Source organism: Cibotium barometz, chromosome 12, assembly GCF_041138505.1.
Source record: "Cibotium barometz isolate CiBa-2024 chromosome 12, ASM4113850v1, whole genome shotgun sequence".
Lineage (NCBI taxonomy): Eukaryota > Viridiplantae > Streptophyta > Polypodiopsida > Cyatheales > Cibotiaceae > Cibotium > Cibotium barometz.
In genome coordinates, this window is record NC_141057.1 from 14,427,246 (window position 1) to 14,450,836 (window position 23,591).

General features: G+C 39.2%; 2 pseudogenes across 1 annotated transcript; one reads left to right on the forward strand and one right to left on the reverse strand.

Annotated features, from left to right (window-relative positions):
- The window catches only part of LOC147633095 (uncharacterized), a 51,321-nt pseudogene that overhangs the window by 23,481 nt on the left and 4,249 nt on the right, over nt 1-23,591 (forward strand).
- Nucleotides 6,306-8,193, reverse strand: LOC147633098 (xyloglucan endotransglucosylase protein 1-like; annotated as a pseudogene). Its single transcript, XR_015267045.1, has 4 exons — nt 7,803-8,193; nt 7,218-7,318; nt 6,812-6,961; nt 6,306-6,691 (listed from the first exon to the last, which is right to left on the reverse strand). The product of XR_015267045.1 is annotated as a xyloglucan endotransglucosylase protein 1-like (transcript).

Genomic DNA, 23,591 nt, shown 5'->3' on the forward strand with positions numbered 1-23,591 from the left:
AAAGTCTAGTGTATCCAAAGCACGTGGAAGGCTTACAAAGTCACCGAAGGTAGGTCCTAAAGCATCAAAAAAGTTTAAGTCATCAACCAAGGCTCCTGGTCTTTCTGAGATAGTAGAGGTGTGTCCTACTACAGAGAGAATGTTGGATTTTCTTTTTGAAAGTGGAATTGAGGCCTCTTTCTTTCCAGTTGCTAAGGATTTTTCAAACCAGAAATTGATGTTTCAGTGATTATTAATCACGCCATGCAATTCATCAAAGAGGACTTTGATGAATTTGAGGAACTTACAGGGTCTTCTATCTTGATTGATATTACAAGGAGTATGTCCATGTCCCTATGGGAACCTCCTCTATCCAGAGACAAACATTTACAAAGAGATGTAGTATGTACAAACTTCAAAGGTTTTTAGTAGAAAATGCAGAATGGTCCTCTCATCCAAAAGGCTGCAGAGAATGGTCAAAGCTGCTACATTCATAGTTTTCTCCATTGTCAAATATCCTCTTAGAGGTAAAGAGGAGGAACTTGAGGAGATTGAAGGCTCTTCAAACTTTTTCTTTCTCAGAGATTTAGAGGCAAATGATATAGAGGAGGAACTTGGACATGAGGAGGAGGAGAGGCTTGCCGAGGATAATGAAATCATAGAATTAAAGGCACATACAATTGTTCAGTCACCCAAGGAAGGTGGAGATCCATTGCATAAATATATTGTTCCTTCACTACCAAGTTTTCCTATCAAGGATAAGGAGTACTTACTCCTTATTGATATTCAAAAGCTATTTAGCTTGAGGGAGGACTATTGTCTTGCCATCATTGCAGACAGTTGTGAAGTTGCTGAAGGGCTCATTGATATGGAGAATGAGCATAATGATGAATTTGCTACTTTAGATGTGTGTACTTCGGATGACAAGTTCATTGACTCAACTCCTGCTTTATCATTATGTATTAAGAAAGCACAAGAGTCAGAACCATTGATCTCCGAAGATGAATTTAATCAGCTTCAAGCTTCACTTGGTATTGTTGATGTTGGTAGGAAACATAGTGATTATGTCCAACTCAAAGACATCAAAGAAACCTCAATCTCACTCTAGACATCAAATATACTTGAACAAGATGAAAATCAAAAGGTAAATGAATACGAATTTGAATCCATACATTACATTGTTTTTACTTACAATAATTTCATAGTATTCCTCTTGTTTACAATTGGAGCTAGCAGATGAAGACAACTTCTTAGGGAGAGATAAGGCTCAAGGCAAGCAGGATCTAGCAACAAGAAAGATACTGCAGTTGGACACTATTTGTCTAAGATGGATGAGAATATTTTCCATGTGTTGCATAGCCAGATCTTCGAGGATGCAGACTGGCTTTTACTTTGTATTAAAGCTCTCTGCAGACTATATGGCTTCTCAACTATAGAAACCAATGCTAACAAAATCATGTTTCTTGAGAAGAAAATCACTACTAGAATTTTTGATTATGGCCCTAGGTTTTCCGCCTCTAGAGCAGGATATTTTTTGACATACTCTGCATATGCTCTAGCTACAAATAAAACCAATGTAAACAGTGGCTACAATAGAAGGAAATTTATATGCTCCAGGGGAGTACTAACAAACGATGATGATGTGAAAACTTTGGAATAGACTTTTTATACATACTCCGGATTACAATAGATAACTTTTTATACAAAGTTATGAATACAATAGTTGTCTTTTTTGACACTGTTATGTGTCCAAAATGTTGTTTTTCTGCATTCTTTGGAGTTGTCTTCTGAAAAACCAGTTGAATAACTTTGCAAGAGCATTGGTTCTTGTAGACCCTCCACCATGTCTTGTGCTCCAAAAGAATAATGTGTGCGCCTGGTAATGTGACTTTTCCATCCCTTGGTTACTGTATCTTGCTAGGGGTCCATGCTCCTCAACAAAATATGGCCCATGTACATGGAGGATGTGCTGCATAACAAAAAAAAAAAATAGCATATGTCAATTCCACTAAGTGTATCATGAATAGTCTTACCAAATAGGATGTGATATCTTTTTCTCCCCATGCTTCTTTGATTATTTGAATGAGATTTGTAATAGAACTTTTGTACTCTTGCGCATATGTACCTGACATCTTCTATTGTCTAAGAACATTTAAAAAGATGTCAAGATGCTTCAAAGCCTCCATTCCAAGATTTGCTAGCCGTGGTATACTAGCAACATTTGTCGTGATCTCACACAATTCTTTCCAACATTCACTTGTTTTTTACTATGGTTTTCTAAAACTCTTCTAGCTTTTGCACCTCCGATGGAGACATCTGCCAAGACATCTCGTGTTTTCCCTGAAACTGTTGGATCTTTTCTTAAATGAACCTGACCCCCATGAAAGCCCATTTTTGATAACAATGCTTCACATTTATCAATACATTGATCTGCCAAACAATCTTGGTTTAATAGAATATGCATAATCAAGATGCAATCTCACAAGCTTGTCAATTATTCTTATCTCTACATGCACAGTGCATATGTGAACATTCTTAAGAGAGATAGGAAGAATGGAATCCCAAATGTTTTCTTTATTCTTGAACTTACTCAGATCTATAGAGTCTCCCATTGGGACTCTCCTTGCTGGTCGCAAACTACTCCACTCTTTTGATCCCATACCTTCCATACAACAAATGCAAGGATACTTTGCATTAGCCTCGTTACATATTCCAAGCATACATTTGATAGTCTTTAATCAGCACCCAAATGCCATTCCACTTTGAAATTGCCAACTCCATCAAGTATGAACATATCTCCAGTACTTTGGGATTGAATGATATTAGGGATACCTGTGTGGGAGAACAACCATTTGAGGGTTTGATCTAATTTTCAGTTGGTATCTTAGCTACACCAACCCACCAAAGCTCCATCTCGGACTGGGTTTTATGTTCTGGTTCCTCTCCTCTACCATTGCTGTACTCAATTGCCATGTTCATGGTAGATATGCTCGCTCTTTCCATCTTTTGTCTTTTTTGGATCTGTACCTCATCCAGCTTCAACACAAACTTTAGCACACCACCACATTCTTCTACAATAATTTTATACATATGCACCATTGCAATTTGTACTTTTCTAAGATCCACCCATATATTGTTGAAAGCATTATAGACAAATGTACTCTTTTTCTTCTGCTTCTCATAAGGCATTATCCCTTCAATATGTATGTACTCTCAAAAAATACTCGAAATTTTTTGATTCATAGTAGTCCTGGTAGTGAAACTGAAATAGATTTTGGCAAACCAAAAGCCCTTATTCTCTTGCATCTAAGATTTTGGAACCATAATCCAGAAAGAGCTTGGTAGCCTTTGCGAGGAGTAATACCCACAGCGTCACAAGTCTCTACTATTTCAGCTGGTTTCACAATGGTCCTTAAGTCTCTTACCAACTCTTTGAGAGTAATATCTCTCAAATTTGTATTCTCTGGAGATTGAAGAATTCTAACCAGGTCTGCCTTGTTCATGGTTTCAATGAGAAGCTTGATTATTCTCTCCTCATTTTGACAGATATTAATACCTGAAATGTGAGACACATTTCTTTGCAAGGTTGAGTCTCCTCTTTTTAGCCCCACTACTTCTAGACAACTCACTTATATTCTTTAAAGTTCTCTTCCTCTCTCTGAATCCTCCTAGGGTTTCTTTCAAGTTTACTAGTTTCTCTTTCAAGGAGTGGTTTATAGCTTCTATCTCTCTAATCTTATCATAAAGCTCTGAAATAGTTTTCTGAGATGTTAATAAAGTTTCTTTCAATTGATGCATTTGGACTGAGTACACAGAAGATGCAGAATATAACTTCATACAGTAACCAAGCAGACCATCAAAACCATCTCCAATAAATCTAATCAAGTCATGAACATTTACAAATGGAGGAGGTCTACCAGTTGAAGGATCATTGGGATAAATACTTCTATCCACCCACAAATCAATGTGCTTCATTCCCTCTAGTCGTAGTCTGTTTGCCTCATCTTTGTCCAATAATGCTCGGTGATGAATACTTCTCCAAGATGAATAGACCTGATCTATGTTAATAGCAAGTTTGTATCTGCGTTCTCTTGCATTGACGAGAGGAAAAACAGATGTGTTTTGGTGGGAATGTTTGTACAATAGATGTTTCAAAAGTTGAAATAATACTGAGAATAACCACTAAAAAGTACCTCTGACATGATTTAAGGAATGTTAGTATTTATTGTGGCCCATCTCTTAAATGCACCAAAAGTGCCGCTGAACGGCCAAATTTGGAGGTCTCATTCTACTAAAACCTCAGCTAATTAGTATTTTAATCAAAACCTTAAATGGCCCTTTTTTTTTCATTTTTTGCCATAATGTGTCTTTCACATAAAGGCCCATGTATTCATTCTTAACACTCTCTATGGAATGTGAACTGCAAGTGGGCCACACAAACGTGTATAAGTAACCTTATAGGGTGTCTTTGAAGAGGTGTTTTGCTTCCTAGTTTAAATTCAAAGAAGATACTATGTTGTGACAGAAGACCTTACTTTATGAATTATGTTTCTAAATTGATATTTCTGGCCTCCATTCATCAACAAAATTTCTCTAAGGGTACCTTAGGAAAATCACAATCTATCTCTTGGTCATTAAACCAAGATGGCTTAAGTTTGCCCACTCATTGAATTGACTGTCTTACATGCCAAGTCCTAAAAGTAAACGTAGCACTATTTGTAACTGCGAAAACATTCGATCTTTAAACTTACATTTTACTTCTGAATTCAATGGTTTCCAACACATTTCATGATCATCTTACTAGATTAAAAAGTGCAGTGCTGAGGTTTCCATCTTTGGGTGTAGGGAACAAACCTGAGATAATCACAAGGGCTCCGTATGACCACAACTATCAAGGAGGGAAGGTTAAGGAAGACGTCTACACAAACAAGGGTGCAAGTAGGCCTCCTTGTAAGGCCCGATGGTGGTACCATGTAGAGAATTTAAATGTGATGTGTGACATCACACATCCTATTTTAACCCCTTCTCATGTTGCCCCCTTTCTAGCTCAACAAAATGCATACTTCATACATCTGTAGACTTTGGTTAAATTCCTATGGGAGAGGGACACTTTTAATCATCAACATGTGTCAATTGAAGGCCATGGTGCATGGTTGCTCTCAACGAATTTTGATGATCTGCATAAGATGTATTTGGGAGTCCACAACTTATCATTATGATGACAAGCTCTCATGTGATGTCATGTGCTCATCAAGAACAATGGCCAAGGAATGCTATGCCGATTGTAGCCCCTCTTCTAGATAATATTGTCTTCCCTAGTTTTTGGCACCCAATTTTCAGTTGTGAGTCCATCTTGAGTTCCCAATTTTGTGTTGTAAATGCCGCTTGATTGGCAAGTATGTGCACTACCTACTATGACTCTCTCTTCTTGAAACTCACAATCAATATTTATATGGTTTGGTGTCAATGTACTTATAAATGTACCAAAAGATATGTGTTGAAGTAAAACCACTATGCTCTCTTTTGTTCTGTTGCTCCCTCTACCGATATCGCTCACTTAGTCTTCACTCGCTATCCATCTACTTCTCTATAGGAGGCCTTTTGCCATGCCTTGCCTCGATTTTTCGGTTTGCTCGGAAAAAGTCGCTCGGAGTATGGTAGAACTCTCAGAAACTATTCAGTCCTAACTTTTGTGGAAAATAATACTGGTGTATTTAATGATAACATGAACAGACTTAATTCAAGTTATCTACCTTCTGTGAAAAATAATATTGGTGTATTTAATGATTACATAAATAGACTTAGTTTATATAAAAATCAATATTGCATTAATGGCACGCCTTGGTAGGAATGTAAAATATGCTTCATTTATGTTAATAAAGGGTCTGAAACCGTTTTTAACATTAATTAATTAGTGTTGTGTGTGGGGAGATGGTTTTGAACCTTTGGAGAGTCGAGGTTCTATTTTTTTATAAGGTGCACGTCCAAGAAGGTGGCAAAGTGGAGACGTCTGGACATTTGCTTGGAGCACGCGAGCCTTCTAGTAGATTGTTCAAAATCTCACATGTGTTTTGAAGAATTAAGTCTGTTTAAGCATTTAAACGAGTTGTCCTCTGCATGGCTTTACCTTGTGTGAGAAATAATATTGGTGTATTTAATGATTACATAAGTAGACTCAATTTGTAGAAAAATCCGTATTCCGTTAGCAACATTTAACTTGGCCACTATGCTGATAATAAATCGTGATATTCTTATTGGTGTTTTTATGTATAACTGAATAATAATAATATTTCTGAGAAGTTAAAATGCTTACAAACAACGTCCCTTTCATGCAGCAGCTCTGCACTCTGAGGGGGGCGTTGCATAGCGTGCGTGGTCTGTGCAATAATTGTACACCATATAGTTTCTCTCCACCCAAGCCAATTTAGCAGCGTCGAGTGTGACAGGGGGAGCGGGGCTACCGACGGTGTTACAAGCGGCTATACCGCTACTACTGCTGGACGTGGCGACACAGGCATTGGCATTGAAGTTACGGTAGCTGGCGACGAAGGGGGCGTGGGTCCAGTCGATTTTGACCTGGCCGCCACGAGTTGCCCACTGGTCGCCGTTCCAGATGCTGGAATAGACGCCCATGGGCTGCTTGTCCAAGTAGGCCTTCCCAGAACTCTCCTGGTTAGGGAAGGCGCGGATGGGCGTGCCATCCACGAGGAACCTACAAGTAATTATGCAGGCAAAATGAGATGAGAACGCACGTATCTTTCTTTCTGTTTCCAAAAAGAAGAAGAAGAAGCGAAGGGCTATCTATATAGGTAGGCTTAATTTTTGTGCTTACAGGATTTGTTGTTTGGTCCAGGAGACGGAGTACGTGTGGAAATCGGCCGTGGGGTCGAACCACAGGAAGATGCGCTGTTCCCGGCCCCCCAGACACGTTCCCCAGAAACTCGAAGTCCAGCTCGTCATGGTACGCCGATTGCGAGGAGAGCTGCACCACCACGTACACACGAGAAGCATATTTATCGTCATATAAAGCTCATGAACGTGTACACGGCCACGTTTCAGCTCAGATAATCAATGATAAAACCAGATCATTAAAACAATATAATCAATGTCCTCTTACACAGATGCACATTTAATAATACACTTATTTCAGCTGATGAACACACGGCAACCTGAGTATTCCTCACAGCTAACCATATCATGAACTAAAACAAGTATGCACATTTCTTTAATACACTTACGTAGTAGGCCGTCACAGTCCCTGCAGAGTCTCCCGGAACCAGCTTGATTTGCATGTCGATGTTGCCAAACAGATACTCCTCCTTAGATTTGAACCCGGATCCTGCCAACGTTAGACGCATCAACTCAACGGAACGATTTATATAAAGGCATTCATTAAATACATTAATGAATGACAGGTCAAGCTCGCAGTAGACGCTAGCTTATAAGACATATACTAATTGGACTATAGATCATCAATTATCTGAGACTCGTAATGCTCGCAGTAGTCGCTAGCTTAGAAGACATATAATAATTGGACTATAGATCAGCAATTGTCTCTAGCTCGTAGATGTACATTATTAATGAACCTGCCAAATCAGCAAGACTAGCAGCTGCTCTACTGCATTGCATTGGACATTTGTTTGATTAAGTGCAGCCTGCAAGGATATTAACCTTCATGACATCTCGATATTCGATATCAAGCTCTACAGAATTATAATTGGTAACTCGATCACCACCATTAAGGCTATAACAACATATGATTCGATTAAATACACGTACGGTTGATAGAAACCTTCACATTTTGGATGGAGATAATATTGTACCCGAATCGCTATCCAAGAGTAGCTGAAGCTGCTCTCCTCCATTCAATACCTTCACTTTGGATGGGCTCCAAGTGACTTGGAAGTCACGGAAGAAGTCACCGGTTGCAGCAGGCATGATGAGCACCGCCAGCAAGCCCAAAATGAGGAAGACGATTCTAGTCGACATTCCTTCTATCTTTGCTTTTGAATCAAAACAACGTTAAACACACACTGTACCCCAAAGAATGTGATGAATGACTGAGAGAGAGAGAGAGAGAGAGAACGCCTAATGGATTTGCATTTGTGGGCTGAGGATGGAGTCAGTCCCTTTAATATAGCTCAGCAGCTTATTCACAACACTCGACCAAACACATCATAGAGTGAGATCAAATCAAGGTGAGCCATCACTCTCAAAATACACATTATAGAGTGAGATCAAATCAAGGTGAGCCATCACTCTCAAGGCACCAGCCCATTTATAAGGGATACATAGTCATGTGCAGTGAGTAGAAAAGGGGAGCTATCTCCCTTATTCATATCTCAACAACAGCAAAACAAGTATTGCTGCATATGTCATCTATATACTGTGCACAATTGTTTGCCCCATCATGCATGTTACTAGCGCCTAGCTATGGCCTAGCGATTTGGAGTCGACTCCCAAAGCGCCAGCTCGCTTATTCGGACTAGTCGAGTAAAATCATTGGCAACGTCCTATCGAAAGCCTTTGTCCCTTATATGACCGTCGCATTCGCGGGCTCCAATATTGGCTAACGCCGAGTAGAATTATTTATTGACAACTCCCTGTAAAGAGCTCTTCCTACTACAAAGGTTACACACAAGTATACCTTTACCACCACCACTAGTCAAATATCGCTTCAAAACTATAACCATTCACTCTAAGAACATCCTTCAAAAAGACTCTCTCTTTCCTACAAAGGTTACAAGTACACCCTTACCACACTCATAGATAGAGTTTCAAGAAAAAACATGCCATTAATTTCAAGGCGAACACACCTGGAGAGAATTACATTACCTTGTTTTGCTTTCTTGGAATTCTTAAAAATCGATAGTTATTAGCTGATGCTTGACAATAGTTTAATCTTCTATTCCATTTGTGCCATCATGCATCTCTTATTATTAGGAAAATTAAATAATTCAATAGCGTATGTAATTTTGTCGTTTCTCTTTTTGAATGACAAATCGATCTTGTTACTAAATGTATGTCAATATCTTTGGAATTCCTCCTTAGCACATGATCCTTCCGCTTTGATTAGACAAGTTAAGAGAAACGCACATGTATCCTCTAGTGTCTACCTTGGAGCTATCTAGTTATACCAACCATACATGATAGCCTTGATAACGACCTCATTTAAAGATTTGAACAAAGACCTAAATGTTTTTAGTTTTGTCTTTTCTTTCTTCCCTTTCACTACAAGGGAATGGTCCACATAGTGATAGTGCAATATATTATTTTTGCCTTAGTGCATATGTATGCACCATTTTGGAATTAATATAGTTGTTGGGATCATTGTACATAGTTATTGGGAAAATGATTTATTATCGTTATTCAACAACTAGAACTTGAACCAAAATCAAACACAACAGCTAATCTAGAACTCGAAGAAGAAATAAAAGAGGAGCTTTCAACACAACCACCTCTATGTTGGCTATATATAGAATGTCTATATATATAGCCCTAGGATCTCCTCTATATATACTCATCTATTGTGTGTATTCCACACACTTTGGGGATTCAATATTGTGTCTCGTGTGCTTCTCTCTCATGCTATCGCCTCCATCTCCAACATGGTATCAGAGCGAGATGAAAGCGAGCTGCCCAGATATATGCTGTGTGAAGGATGTGTCTCTTATTCCTTCCTTAACATGAAGATTAAAGCGAGCTGCCCAGACTGAATTGATCATCGTTGCAATCGACGATGCTCAGAAGCTTTGTTTCGAGGTTTAGCGACGGGTTCTCAGGGAAATAGTCCTCCGGAGAGCAGCTGCTCAGGAGCGTTGCACGCGGAAAGCTTTTACTGTCAGCTCTCCTGAACTTTGCAGGTGAGACAGTGTCTTTGTATGGTGAAAGGATTGTCAGTCGCAGCATGATCGTTTGCACTTGATCAGATAGTTCAAACTGGTAAACCCTAGCAAAGTCATGTCTGAAAGTTCTTGTTTTATTAATAAAAGAGGAAGACGCATAACATAAGTGCTCACGTTTGGCGTCCTCTGTATCGATTACGATTACTTGCTCTTCTTCAAGAAACATCAGGGAATTGGTTTCGCCTGTGGAGCTCTGATGCAGATTCTTCGAGGCACTGTTTTTCTGTGCAAGAAAAGGCTTTCTCATGACTGTCCTTCGCTCCAGAGCTCGTGTTTTAGTTGTTGTATCGATTACAGCTTTCGCCCTCTTCTTCAAGGGGATGGATTCGCCTGCGGAGCTGTGCTGCAGTTCTTTATATTGCGCTGCTGTTTTAAAAGGTTCATATATGGAGTTGATGTTTCAGCAATTTTCTGCAAGCTTCAAAGAGTACAGTTCTCTAAGCTCTACAGTTGGCTGCAGAGCTCTGCTCTTTTGAGAAGCGTCAAAACATGACTGAAAGGTTCGTTTTTTAATTTCATCTGGCATTTTTTCTTCTAAGGCTGCCGTTGCCTTAAGCGTGTTATTTATATGCTTCCGGAGGCCACGTCTAACAATCTGTTGCAGCATAGAATCGATACTTCTGCGTTTTTGCCATGCTAAGGCGTTTAATTCTTGCCTGTGCGTAAAGCCTTGAGAGGATATAAAGATAGACGGACAGACAAGTATTAGAATGGAGCCGAGCTATGAATCTAACCTAGATGAAGAGAAGCCTGAATGATAGCATTCGTTGAAGAAACCACTAGCTCCATGACGTTGTGGAGCAAATACTAGCTGTGTCTCCTTGCAGATGTTTCATTGGCTCTCTGCAGGATTCCCTAATAGTATGGGTAGGTATCCATCAAGTGCGTGGAGGATACTCAAATCTCACTTTTCAGATGAGGAGCGGATAGGTATGATTCTCATATTAAATCCTCAAGAAAAGGTATGTCAATTGTTTCTCTCTCACTTTTTAGATGAGGAGCTGATAGGTATGATTCTCATATTAAATCCTCAAGAAAAGGTATGTTCCATCACGAAAACTGCTATATGGGTAGGTATCCATCAAGTGCGTGGAGGATTCTCAAATCTCACTTTTCAGATGAGGAGATGATAGGTATGATTCTCATATTAAATTCTCCCAGTATGATTCTCATATTAAATCCTCAAGAAAAGGTATGTTCCATCACGAAAACTGCTATATGGGTAGGTATCCATCAAGTGCGTGGAGGATTCTCAAATCTCACTTTTCAGATGAGGAGATGATAGGTATGATTCTCATATTAAATCCTCCCATATTGATTGTGATCCTTTTAAATGCATCTTGTTTCTTCCATATTGATGGAATGTGCATCCATTGACTTGGTTTACCTTTGTATTAATGCTTTGGTGTTGTCTCATGATACTATGGTTTCCTTCTATGATGATGGTTACACGTTTCCTGAAAATGTCCATGATGCCATGGTGATGGTTACACATTTCATCGATATTGGTTGACTATGTTCCCATGGAAAAGATCCATGATGCCATGGTGCTATTTTATGATGATTTTTCAAGCATACATATGGATACTTTTTCGTCAAAATGTCCATGATGCCATGGTGGTGATGGCTACACATTTTATCGATATATGTATATGTGTTCATTGCATTGATGTAATTCACTCACTACAATCCATGATGCCATGGTGTTGTTCCGTGATGATGGTGTTTCGTGAATGATGGTTGACTACGTTTCCATGGATTGTTACCATGATGCCATGGTCATTGGATGCACCAAGCCTTGGCTTTGGCTCATCAGATTGACTAGGTTTATTTAAGTCTATCAATGTCTTTTCGTGATGATGGTTACATGTTTCATCGATGATGGTTGACTATGTTTTCCATGGATCGTTGTTCCATGGTGATGGTTATATGTTTCGTTGATGTTGGTCATTCCAAGCTATATGTTTCGTTGATGTTGGCCATTCCAAGCTACATGTTTCGTTGATGTTGGTTCACTTGGCTAATCTATATTGGTTGATTGTGTTTCCATGGATTTTATCCATGATGCCATGGTGTTGTTCCGTGATGATGGTGTTTCATGAATGATGGTTGACTAAGTTTCCATGGATTGTTACCATGATGCCATGGTCATTGGATGCACCAAGCCTTGGCTTTGGCTCATCAGATTGACTAGGTTTATTTAAGTCTATCAATGTCTTTTGTGGTCGACAATGCAACCATGCAAGTCTAAATGGCTATAATGGTGGTCAAGTCTTGGAATTGAATCTATGGCACCTAACAAGAAATTTTGTCGAGCATATTTCCCGAGAGGTTTTATTTCTCGTCCCGTCAGCTTATGAGGTTTATGTTCACGTCATGTCATTTCTTGTCCCGTCATCTTACGAGGTTGGTTTACGTTCACGTCATGTCACAAACCTCTCGTCCCGTCAGCTTATGAGGTTTATGTTCACGTCATGTCATCCTGACTACATGCCAAAGGTTTGATTTCTTGTCCCGTCATCTTACGAGGTTGGTTTACGTTCACGTCATGTCATCCTGACTACATGATGTCAGAGGTTTGATTTCTCTTCCCGTCAGAGGTTTGATTTCTCGTCCTATCAGCTTATGAGGTTTATATTCACATCCTGTCATCCTGGCTACATGCTGCCTGTGGTGGATGTTAAACGTTTGATTTCTCGGCCTATCATCTTATGAGGTTTACTTTCAAGTACGTCATGTCAGAGGTTTGCTTTTTCGTCCCGTCAGAGGTGTCTACATCCTAATTATTGTTTCATGTCAGAGGTTCGCTTTTTCATCATGTCTGGTCATCCTACCTATGGACGTCAGAGGTTTGATTTCTCGTCTTGTCATCTTCTGAGGTTTACTTTCATATCATGTCATCCTGGAGGTTTGATCCAAGTTATAGTTGTCTCATTATCTTGACTCATAATATTGGAGGTTTGATCTTATGTCATAGACTTTTCCTATGGCAAAGATATGATTCTAGCTTTCGCTCCTTCTGGTAAGATACCCATCACAGCATGGACAGGTGATGATGCCATATCTTGCAATCATGATCACCTGGAGCAGTGACAACATTTGCTACAGCATCAATTGGAGGTTTGATCTTATGTCATAGATTTTTCCCATGGCAAAGATATGATTCTAGATTTCCATGATATATCCTTACTAACTAGAATGAGTGTCATTTTCTATTTTAGTGTTTATTGACAGGTCAATCTTCCAAGTCAACTTCTCCAAGTAACCAGATTCTCTTACCAAATCTAGTTCATTTGCCATTGATTGGATGATCTTCCACAAGTTGACATTGCCATGCATGTCCTTGCGGATGGTCTATATTCCTAAGCAACCATATAATAGATACCTTTATGTCTATTTCTTTGTGTACATCTCATATTTCTATAACAAAATTATGGTTTTCCATTTGTTATGGAGACTTCTTCCATATTACAGGGTTTATGGATCAGGATTGTATTTGGATATTGTTGAGCTTCAATATAGAGAAGAGACTACAAAAATATTCTTTGGCATCATCACGAAGATAGACTCGCACCCAACCTACATGAATGGATCAAGACAACATGAAGATGGATGACGATGACTCCTTCAAAGCCTTCATGGCTATTGTACACATAAGAGTGATGAAGTATATATGGGAGTGATGTAGCTCCTTCATGGCTATTGTATATATGGGAGTGATGTAGCTCCTTCATGGATATTGTGTATATGGGAGTGATGTAGCTCCTTTGAATAATACTTTGTAACTATAAAATAATTTAATATAGCGGTAGGTGTATATAGAGCTGTGGGTTTTTCCCTTGATCCCCCAAGGGTTTTTTCATCCACAGTTAGAGACCCTTCTTTGAGCGGGGGTGTTGGCTATATATAGAATGTCTATATATATAGCCCTAGGATCTCCTCTATATATACTCATCTATTGTGTGTATTCCACACACTTTGGGGATTCAATATTGTGTCTCGTGTGCTTCTCTCTCATGCTATCGCCTCCATCTCCAACACTCTAATGCCCGAAATAGAAGAGGACGATATAGATGAACTACCTTGTACTCTAACAAAGGAGGCTACACCCATAATTTGACGAAGATGCAGATGGAGAGGTATTTCTAGAAATAGATGTATCTGGGTAGTCATGGATCTAGCTGAGTCAATGATGAGCTATAACATCTTATTTCATTTTTATTTACCAAGCAATACTTGGTTATTGTCACTATTTTCTAGTTTGGAACTATAAATGGGGGCTTTAGCAAACAGTTGTCATATTTTTTTATAAATATTTCTACATATATCCTTGTATTTAGGATCATTAGTGCACGATTTGGGAAACAAATATTAGCTTTTTAATTTTTATAAATATTGTATTTATTTGAAAAGTACTTCAAAACGTGGTTGATAAGGACTGTGAGAATAAGTGCACACTTGAAATTTATTTAGAAGTCTTTTTTTTTAATGTGCTTTTCAATGATTACCTCGACTCTTATTCCGACACCTATTTTGGTGTCAATTGGCGATGTTTATATCGATGTTCATTTTGAAGGCGTAGCCACCATCCAAACTAGGCATCCAAAATGGATCATCATGTAGTAGTGCTAGTGTTGTCTTTCCAGAAGTCGACGACACATTGAACAACCTTGAAACTCACAAAATCTTTCCTATGCTTTCGACCTCCATTAGCCCATTTGAAATCTGCTCCTTCTATGTCGACATGATGCTTCTTCAAATGTCATGGTTGAATATCAAGGGCTTTAGTGACTTTGCTACCACTATATTGTTTTACCATTGATTTATTAGCAATCATGTGGAGTTCTACTCTCTTTGAAGCTAACTTATCACCACTTTACACTCGTTTGACAACACCCAATGATGTCTTCGAATTCTCCACAATTTCCATTTATATTGACTGGCTTGGGAAATCTGTGTTATCCACAACCCTTTTCATATCTGGATGTTGTATAAGCCTAGCCAATTCAAAGCAACATCTAGAGATAGCCAGAGCGTGACTCAAAGGTTTGGGGGCTTCTCACCTTAGCAACAACGACATCGGATGCTTCCATGCATGCTTCATAAGTGAATCCCTCATAGTTACTCCATGCGTTTATGCATAGCCTTGTACCATATGTGTGCTCAATTGTCTTTCATGAATGTGTATAAAAGAAAGCACCGGTTGTGCCTAGACATAAGTATGACTATACATGGAGGCACATAACATCTCCATTGCTCAAGAAGTTTGAGGAGCGAGAAGGGCATTCAATTAATTGGGCGCATAAGAATAATGATTTGCTAATTATATTTGAAAGCATATAACTTATGGTTTGGTAGTATAAAGTTTATGGTCTACGTATATTTTTGTAGGGAATTCCGAAAGAGGAAGAAGGAAATGATGACGATTGGATAGTCTATTTTTTGTGATTTTTTCTGCAACATAGTGATGTAAATGACGCTCTTAGCAATATCAATATAATCAAAATTGTGTGTATAAGGATGTCTTTCTTTCGAACACCTTCCCTTCAGTATGTCTCAAATTTGAGAACATGTTCTGGTACCAATGGTGGCAAAACCGAATAGACTAAGCTAGAAACACTACCAACCCCAATCTCTCCCATTGTACAGCAAAACAATAGATTTGGTATAGGCATAGACATGAGTGTTAATAATAACTAGTGTAAAAGGTCTTGCATATGGAGATTTGTGGCGCTCAAGAAAACTAATAGAATAATAGAAATCCAAGTACTATGAACAAAAATAATAATCTTGCACAATAATCTTATAGCAAAAATTAACATAACTCATTTTTTACATAACTTGCAGCCTTTTTCCCTTCACATAAATAAGAATTCTAAATATATTGAAGCTCCCAAATTTTTGAAATCCTCCTATATGCTTCCTCCATAAGATTATTTTTTTATTTTTCTTCACAAACCTCCATGCTCCAATTCTTCTTTGAATTTGTTCATGCTCGAAAACAAGAAACATAAAATTGGGTGTAATATCCTCCCCGACATGTGTGGCTCCTCTGCCACACACACAATATTTAGATCATATAAACAAAAATAGCCCTTGGAGATATTAGAAGAATGCATTTTCAAAGATTGGGATTTTTCTTAGTACAAGAGTGACTTTTTTCAAAAGTCTAAGGTATTAACGATAATAAATCATTTTCCCAATAACTATGTACAATGATCCCAACTATATTAAAACCAAAATGGTGCATACATATGCACTAAGCCAAAAATAATATATTGCACTATTGTTATGTGGGTCATTCCCTTGTAGTGATGAAAGGGAAGAAAGAAAGGGCAAAACTAAAAACATTTAGGTCTTTGTTCAAATCTTTAAATGAGGTCGTTATCAAGGCTAGTTGTCTAATCAAAGGGGAAGGATCATGTGCTAAGGAGGAATTCCAAAGATATTGACATACATTTAGTAACAAGATCGATTTGTCATTCAAAAAGAGAAATGACAAAATTAGATACGCGAGTGAATTATTTAATTTTCCTAATAATAAGAGATGCACGATGGTACAAATGGAATAGAAGATTAAACTATTCTCAAGCATCAGGTAATAACTATTGATTTTTTAGAATTCCAAGAGAGCAAAGCAAGGTAATGTAATTTTCTCGAGGTATGTTCACCTTGAAATTAATGGCGTGTTTTTTCTTGAAACTCTATCTATGAGTGTGCTAAGGGTGTACTTGTAACCTTTGTAGGAAGAGATTTTTGTAGGATATTGCTCATAAAGTGAGAACGATTTTAGTGTGAGGGACAAGCTTGAGTACTTTTGAAGCAAATTGACTAGGGGCATACTTGTAACCTTTGTAGGATGAGGCATTTGAAGGATGAATGTGAATGATTTTAGTGAGAGGGAGAGGATTGAATTTGCAAGCAATTTGACTAGTGGTAAGTGTACATACTTGTGTACCCTTTATGTGGGTAGAATGTGTACTCGCTTGACTAGTTTGGAATCAAATTCTCTAGGGATATACTTGTAACCTTTGTGGAAAGAGAGGCTTTTTGAAGGATGTTCTTAGACTGTGAATGAGTATAGTTTTGAAGCAGTTTGACTAGTGGTGGTGGTGGTAAAGTAGACTTGTGTAACCTTTGTAGTAGGAAGAGCTCTTTACAGGGCGTTGTCAATAAATAATTCTACTCGGCGTTAGCCATTGGAGCCCGCGAATGCGACAATGGAGTCCCATATAAGGGACAAAGGCTTTTCATTAGACGTTGCCAATGATTTTACTCGACTAGCCCAATGCTGCAATAGAGAAGATCAGGACGTCCAAATATGCGAGCTGGCGCTTGGGAGTCCACTCCAAATCGCTAGGCCACCGCTAGACGCTAGTAACATGCATGGAGGCAAACAATTGTGCACAGTATATAGTTTTGCTGTTGTTGAGATATGAATAAGGAAGATAGCTCGCTTTAGATGTCCACCCACCACTACACACAACAAGGACAGGGGCTAGTACTCTAACACTGTAGGAATTAATGCTATAATGCCCGCATGTGTGTGAACGCATGTGAGTAATGAACGGACACACGAAGAGGCACAACTCAATAACTATAAATAAATGTATTCTCTCATCAATTAATAACAACGATTCATCTACAACGCGATTCTCTTCATCTCCCTTCTTGCGCGTCTCCTGCTGCAGCCATGGCAACACCAGCATGGCTGTAGCCTCCCACTCATTTTACATGGTATCATCGCCTTCCTTCCTGGAGTGCTTGTGGGGCTTGCCTTGAGCGCTTCTGTCGTGTGCTCTGCCAGCATTCGTTCGTCGCCACCTGCTCCCAAAGTCGCCAACTTTACAAGACGCTCACACCCCGCCCGATAGGTCTTACCACCCAAGACTTCATTCCGTGCAAAAGGACTGCATTTTGCATAAGCGCAACAAGAGAAGACGTTAGCAAAGGAACCCTACACATAACCACCACCTTGTACGTCAGTAAAACAAAAGCCCCTTCATCACCTTGCGCAACAACAATAGTACGCAGCAATGGCATATACAACAACAAGGTAACTCAACAATTGCCGTCCGTCAAAATTTAAAAAAATATAGAGTATCACATTGCAAATTCATGCTTAATTCATACTTTAAAAAAACAACTATAAGCGTACTAATACATTCATTAATTTGTAATCAATCAAAAAATCATTTTATTCATTAATTCACTCACATCACGAACATGCCTAAACATTCAGGCTATTCGTGAGCGCAAACATGCCTACTCTTTCAGGCTATTTGCGTGCACACATGACATTTTATATAAAAATGATAACAAATAATAATAATAATGATGATTAAAAGAAACAAACTAACAAATAAACAACACAAATGGGCAAAGACCCACAAAAAGGCAAAGACCTACCAAAAGGGCAAAGACCCACAAAAAGGCAAAGACCTACCAATGGACACTAATATAAGGACCTGGGCAAACAAATGAGATAAAAAAATAATAATAATAAAAAACAAACAAACAAAAAAAAGTTAGCCTTAAGAGGCATCAACCCGTTGGAGTGTTGGCCACACCCACGAGGTATGATATTAAAACAAAATTATGAGTGATATAATCATCCACCCTAAGCGCCCAAAGTGGCATCACTACAAGAGGTTGAGGACATACCGACGCCAAAATACCGACGCAAATGTCGAACGTCGGTATGTCCGTCGTCATGTTGGAGGAGACAAGCATGGCGGGGTTTTTTTAAATTTTCATTTCCCGTCGCGTATACCGACGCATATACCGACGCATATTCCGACGCCGATACCGACGCATATTCCGTAGCATATACCGACGTATATTCCGACGCATATTCCGTAGCATATACCGGCGCTCGTAAGTTTTTCACAGCCGACAGCCTATTTTCTGGTTTTTTCACAGAAGAAGCGCAAGTATACACGCGAAGAAGGTGCTCTCTCCCTCTTCTCTTTCCCTCTCTCTCCTCTTTTTTCCTCTCTCCTCTTTTCTCCTTCTTTCTTCTTTTCTCCTCTTCTCCTTCTCCTAACATGTTATTGCAATTGCTTTTAGTTTTTAATTTAAGAATTAGGACGTTTAGGGTTTTGTGTTTTTTTGGCTCTCTATGCATGTTGAGATCTAGAGCTCTCTATGTATGCATAGATCTCCTAATGCATGCATAGAGATTTTAGGGTTTTGTATTAGTTCTTTTTCTTGTGTTTAATTTACTAATTAGTTTGTTTAATATTTTGTTTTGCAGCTCTTTCACCTCACCAATCTTTCACCAATCCTCTCCTTCAGCTTTGCAAAAAAGAGGTAGATCCTCTTTCGATTTTTCTTGTTTATGCTATTTTCTATGAATTTTTGCATCCTTGTTTTATGGTTTAGGGTTAGTTTTGGGTTCTTGTAAGCTTACACATAGGATTAATTTAATATCTATGCATAAAACCTATAATAAGCTTGCAATCTCTATTATCCATGTACGTAAAACAAGATCATGTTTATTACACCATTGGGTGATGGGATTAAGGGTTAGCATAGTGCATAAGGCATATAGCATAGAGCTTATGCATAAGTCTTGCATAGAGCGTATGCAAGAGACTTATGCATAGAGCGTATGCATAAGACTTATGCATATGACTTATGCATAGAGTTTATGCATATGGCTTATGCATAGAGCGTACGCATAAGACTTATGCATATGGCTTATGCATAGAGCTTATGCATAAGGCTTATGCATAGAGCGTGTGCATAAGGCTTATGCATAGAGCGTGTGAATAAGGCTTATGTGAAAGGGATTAAGGGTTAGCATAATAGTGCATAAGGCATATAGCATAGAGCTTATGCATAAGTCTTGCATAGAGCGTATGCATAAGACTTATGCATAGAGCGTATGCATAAGACTTATGCATATGACTTATGCATATGGCTTATGCATAGAGCGTACGCAGGTAGGCTTATGCATATGGCTTATGCATAGAGCGTGTGCATAAGGCTTATGCATAGAGCGTAATTGCATAGAGCGTAATTGCATAGAGCGTGTGCATAAGGCTTATGTGAAAGGGATTAAGGGTTAGCATAGTGCATAAGGCACATAGCATAGAGCTTATGCATAAGTCTTGCATAGAGCGTATGCATAAGACTTATGCATAGAGCGTATGCATAAGACTTATGCATATGACTTATGCATAGAGCATACGCATAAGACTTATGCATATGGCTTATGCATATGGCTTATGCATAGAGCTTATGCATAAGGCTTATGCATAGAGCGTGTGCATAAGGCTTATGCATAGAGCGTAATTGCATAGAGCATGTGCATAAGGCTTATGTGAAAGGGATTGTTGAAATGCAATTGCAAATGCCTTGATTGTGGTTAACAAATGCTTATGCAAATGCCATGGTGAGGGCATTGTGAATTGTTGGTTTGTGTTGGAGCTTTTGGATGATGGATTGAGGCATGAGTCCATGCTTTATTGCTGAGTTCTAAATTGTAAAAGGGCATGAGTCATGCTCAATACTTGTAAGCCAACAAACTTGTTCTATCATTTGATATTATCCACATCATTTTGTACCTACACTCACCATTGCAACCACTTCAAGTTTCTATAGAATCTAGCAATGTGGGAGGGTACCTTGGCATTGGTTGGAGAGGCCAAGGGGAGAATGGCTTGAACTCTTTATGCCGTGATTGCTTGGTAAAGCGGTACGAAGGGGGATTAGGTACACCGGTGTGAAGAAATGGCCTCAACCTTCACCTTGGAGGAAAACTCGGTGAAGGGGTGAGAAGAGCTTGGCCGGGAGATCGGCAAGCTTCAACGCGCGTCCTCAACAATCCTCACCATCGACTTTGTGGATGCATTTGGGCAATGGGACCCCTTTTCCGTCATATTGTGTGGATATTGCAAATGCATATGATCTTTCATGACATTGTGGGATGCAAAGAGTATTGCGTACAAGTTTTAAGAAGTTGCATTTTCATTTGAGATTTGGTTCCAATTACAAAGCAGACTCTGGCGGAATTTACAAAACCGTAATTCAGTCCTAGGGTTTTTGGGATTAGGTCCGAGCTTATGGCTTATGCATAAGACTTGTGCATAGAGCGTGTGCATATGGCTTATGCATAAGACTTATGCATAGAGCGTGTGCATAAGACTTATGCATATGGCTTATGCATAGAGCTTATGCATAAGACTTATGCATAAGGCTTATGCATAGAGCTTATGCATAAGTCTTGCAGCCTTATTATGCAAGCTTATACTTATAATATGCATTTAGATTATTGCATAAGGCCTTTATAAACAGCTATTTATGAATAGAGATAGCTTCTCTCTCCATCCTTGTTCAAATTCTATTTAATTTTGTATGGAGAGGAGATAAGCTGATTTGTGTTTAACGAGCTGCATATACATGTTATCCTGCTAGATGGAGCCTCTCAATCTTGAAGAGAGAATAGCGTGTCCATGCATGCGATGTAAGTACCAAATCTTTCGAAAACGAAGGATTTGCAACGAGCATGTTCATGACGCTGGAATATTTCCAATGGAGCGCTTGCAAAATTTACGGTTTCAATCGTACAACCAAGCAAGTGTGCAGCCGCATCTTGATAACATTGTGCCTGTGAATTCTCGTCCCCAACAAAGGATGAGGATATCGCATGAGGGAGTGACAGATGGAGCTCAATTAACAGCACCCGAGGGAATGGAAGAAGGTCAGGAAATGGAAGAAGGTCCAATGGAAGAAATGTTGGATGCCTTCATCTAGCAACAAGAAGCTCTCTTCGAGGAGCATGAACATGAAGATCATCAACCACGACATTCTCAACGGTCAAATTATGAACCAGAGGAAGAGGCCATGCGTAAACTTGCACGCCTTCCATTATACAATGGTGCCAACATATCTGTATTGCGTGCATCTCTTACGATGCTAAATTTGCAGTCAGTTTTTGGATGGTCTAATACAAGTGTCACTGAACTATTCAAGTAAGGTCTTTTTTTGGAGATTACACCTACTGTTGAAATGTTAAATTATCAACTTGTATTTGAGAAAATCTTAATAGTAACGATCAGATATTGCCATACATGCAGGCTTTTGAAAGATCAAATATTGCCCCCTGGCAACGAGATGCCTCCATCTCGTGCAGATGCGAAGAAGTTATTGAAATCCATAGGCATGGATTACAATAATATTCATGCTTGTCGCAATGATTGTTGCCTCTTCCGCCATGAATATGAGCATTTGCAAGAATGTCCCCATTGTGGCTCTAACAGATATAGAGAAGATGTTCAGGGGGAAGCTGTCCCGGTAAAGGTTCTCAGGCACTTTCCAATCATTCCAAGGATAAAAAGCATGTTCAGGTGCAAATCAATAGCAAGCTTGATGACATAGCATGCCACAACTCGATCCACAGATGAAGTGATGCGTGTGCCTGCTGACTCACCCGCATGGAGACACATTGAAGAGAAATGGCCGGCTTTTAAGGAAGAACCTAGAAACCTCCGTCTTGGCCTAGCAATGGATGGTGTAAACCCTTTTGGTTTAAGGAGCTCTTCATGGAGCACATGGCCTGTTTGCCTTGTGAATTATAATCTTCCGCCATGGTTAGCAATAAAGAAAGGTCATCTGTTGCTCTCATTAATAGTTCCAGGAAAGTACAAGGTGAAGAACATGGATGTATATTTGGCACCACTTATTGATGAGTTACACACCTTGTGGAACGGAATTGAAGTGAAGGACATGTCAAAGCAGCAGAGTGGCCAAAGACTTACAACTGTGCAAGGTATTCTCATGTGGACAATGCATGATTGGCCTGGCTATGGAGAATGCTCAGGTTTGTCTATATCGGGTTACAATGCATGTCCTGTATGTGGTCCTCGACTTGATTCAAGATACTCAAAAGCATTACGAAAGAATGTCTACCAAGGACATGTTAGGTATCTTCCAGAAAATCATGAATTGCGGGATGGTAATCTAGGAAGACCTCCTCCAAGTGCATTGAAGGCAAGCGATTGGAAGATCAAATGGGAGGAATGTGGCAACTTGGCATGTCCTGGGATGAAGAGGCTCTCTATCTTTCACCAACTCCCCTATTGGGGTGATCTCCTTATAAACCATTTGCTTGACCCGATGCATATTTTCAAGAATGTAGCTGACATTCTGTGGAAGACCATGACAGGAAAAAAGGATACTAAAGGCCAAAGGGATGACTTGGAAGAGATTGGTTGTATGCAAGAGTTGTGGGCTCGCACTAGACCCAATGGAAAGGTGCTACTTCCAAGAGCCCCATGGGTTTTTAGCAAGATGGAGGAACAACAAGTCAAGAGGACAATTTCAGAGTTTCGGACTCCTATAGGTTGTATGCATTGCTTGAAAAGTGCATTTACAAAGGATGATGATCTTAGTGGTCTCAAGAGTCATGATTGGCACAAGTTTCTACAATTTGTGCTACCCATAGCAATAAAAGATTGCCTCACTGAAGACATTAGAGCTACTATCTATAAGATTGGCACATTGGTGCGCTGGATTTCTTCAAAAGAGATAAAGAGAGACACTTTGGAGACAGCGCGTTTAAACTCCATAGAGGCAGTCTGCATGGTAGAGAAGTTTTTCCCTACAAGTTTATTAACAATCCAGATGCATTTGCTAGTTCATGTTGTAGATGAGGTTGCAGTTGTTGCTGGAACAGTCCATTCAAGATGGATGTTCTTTTTG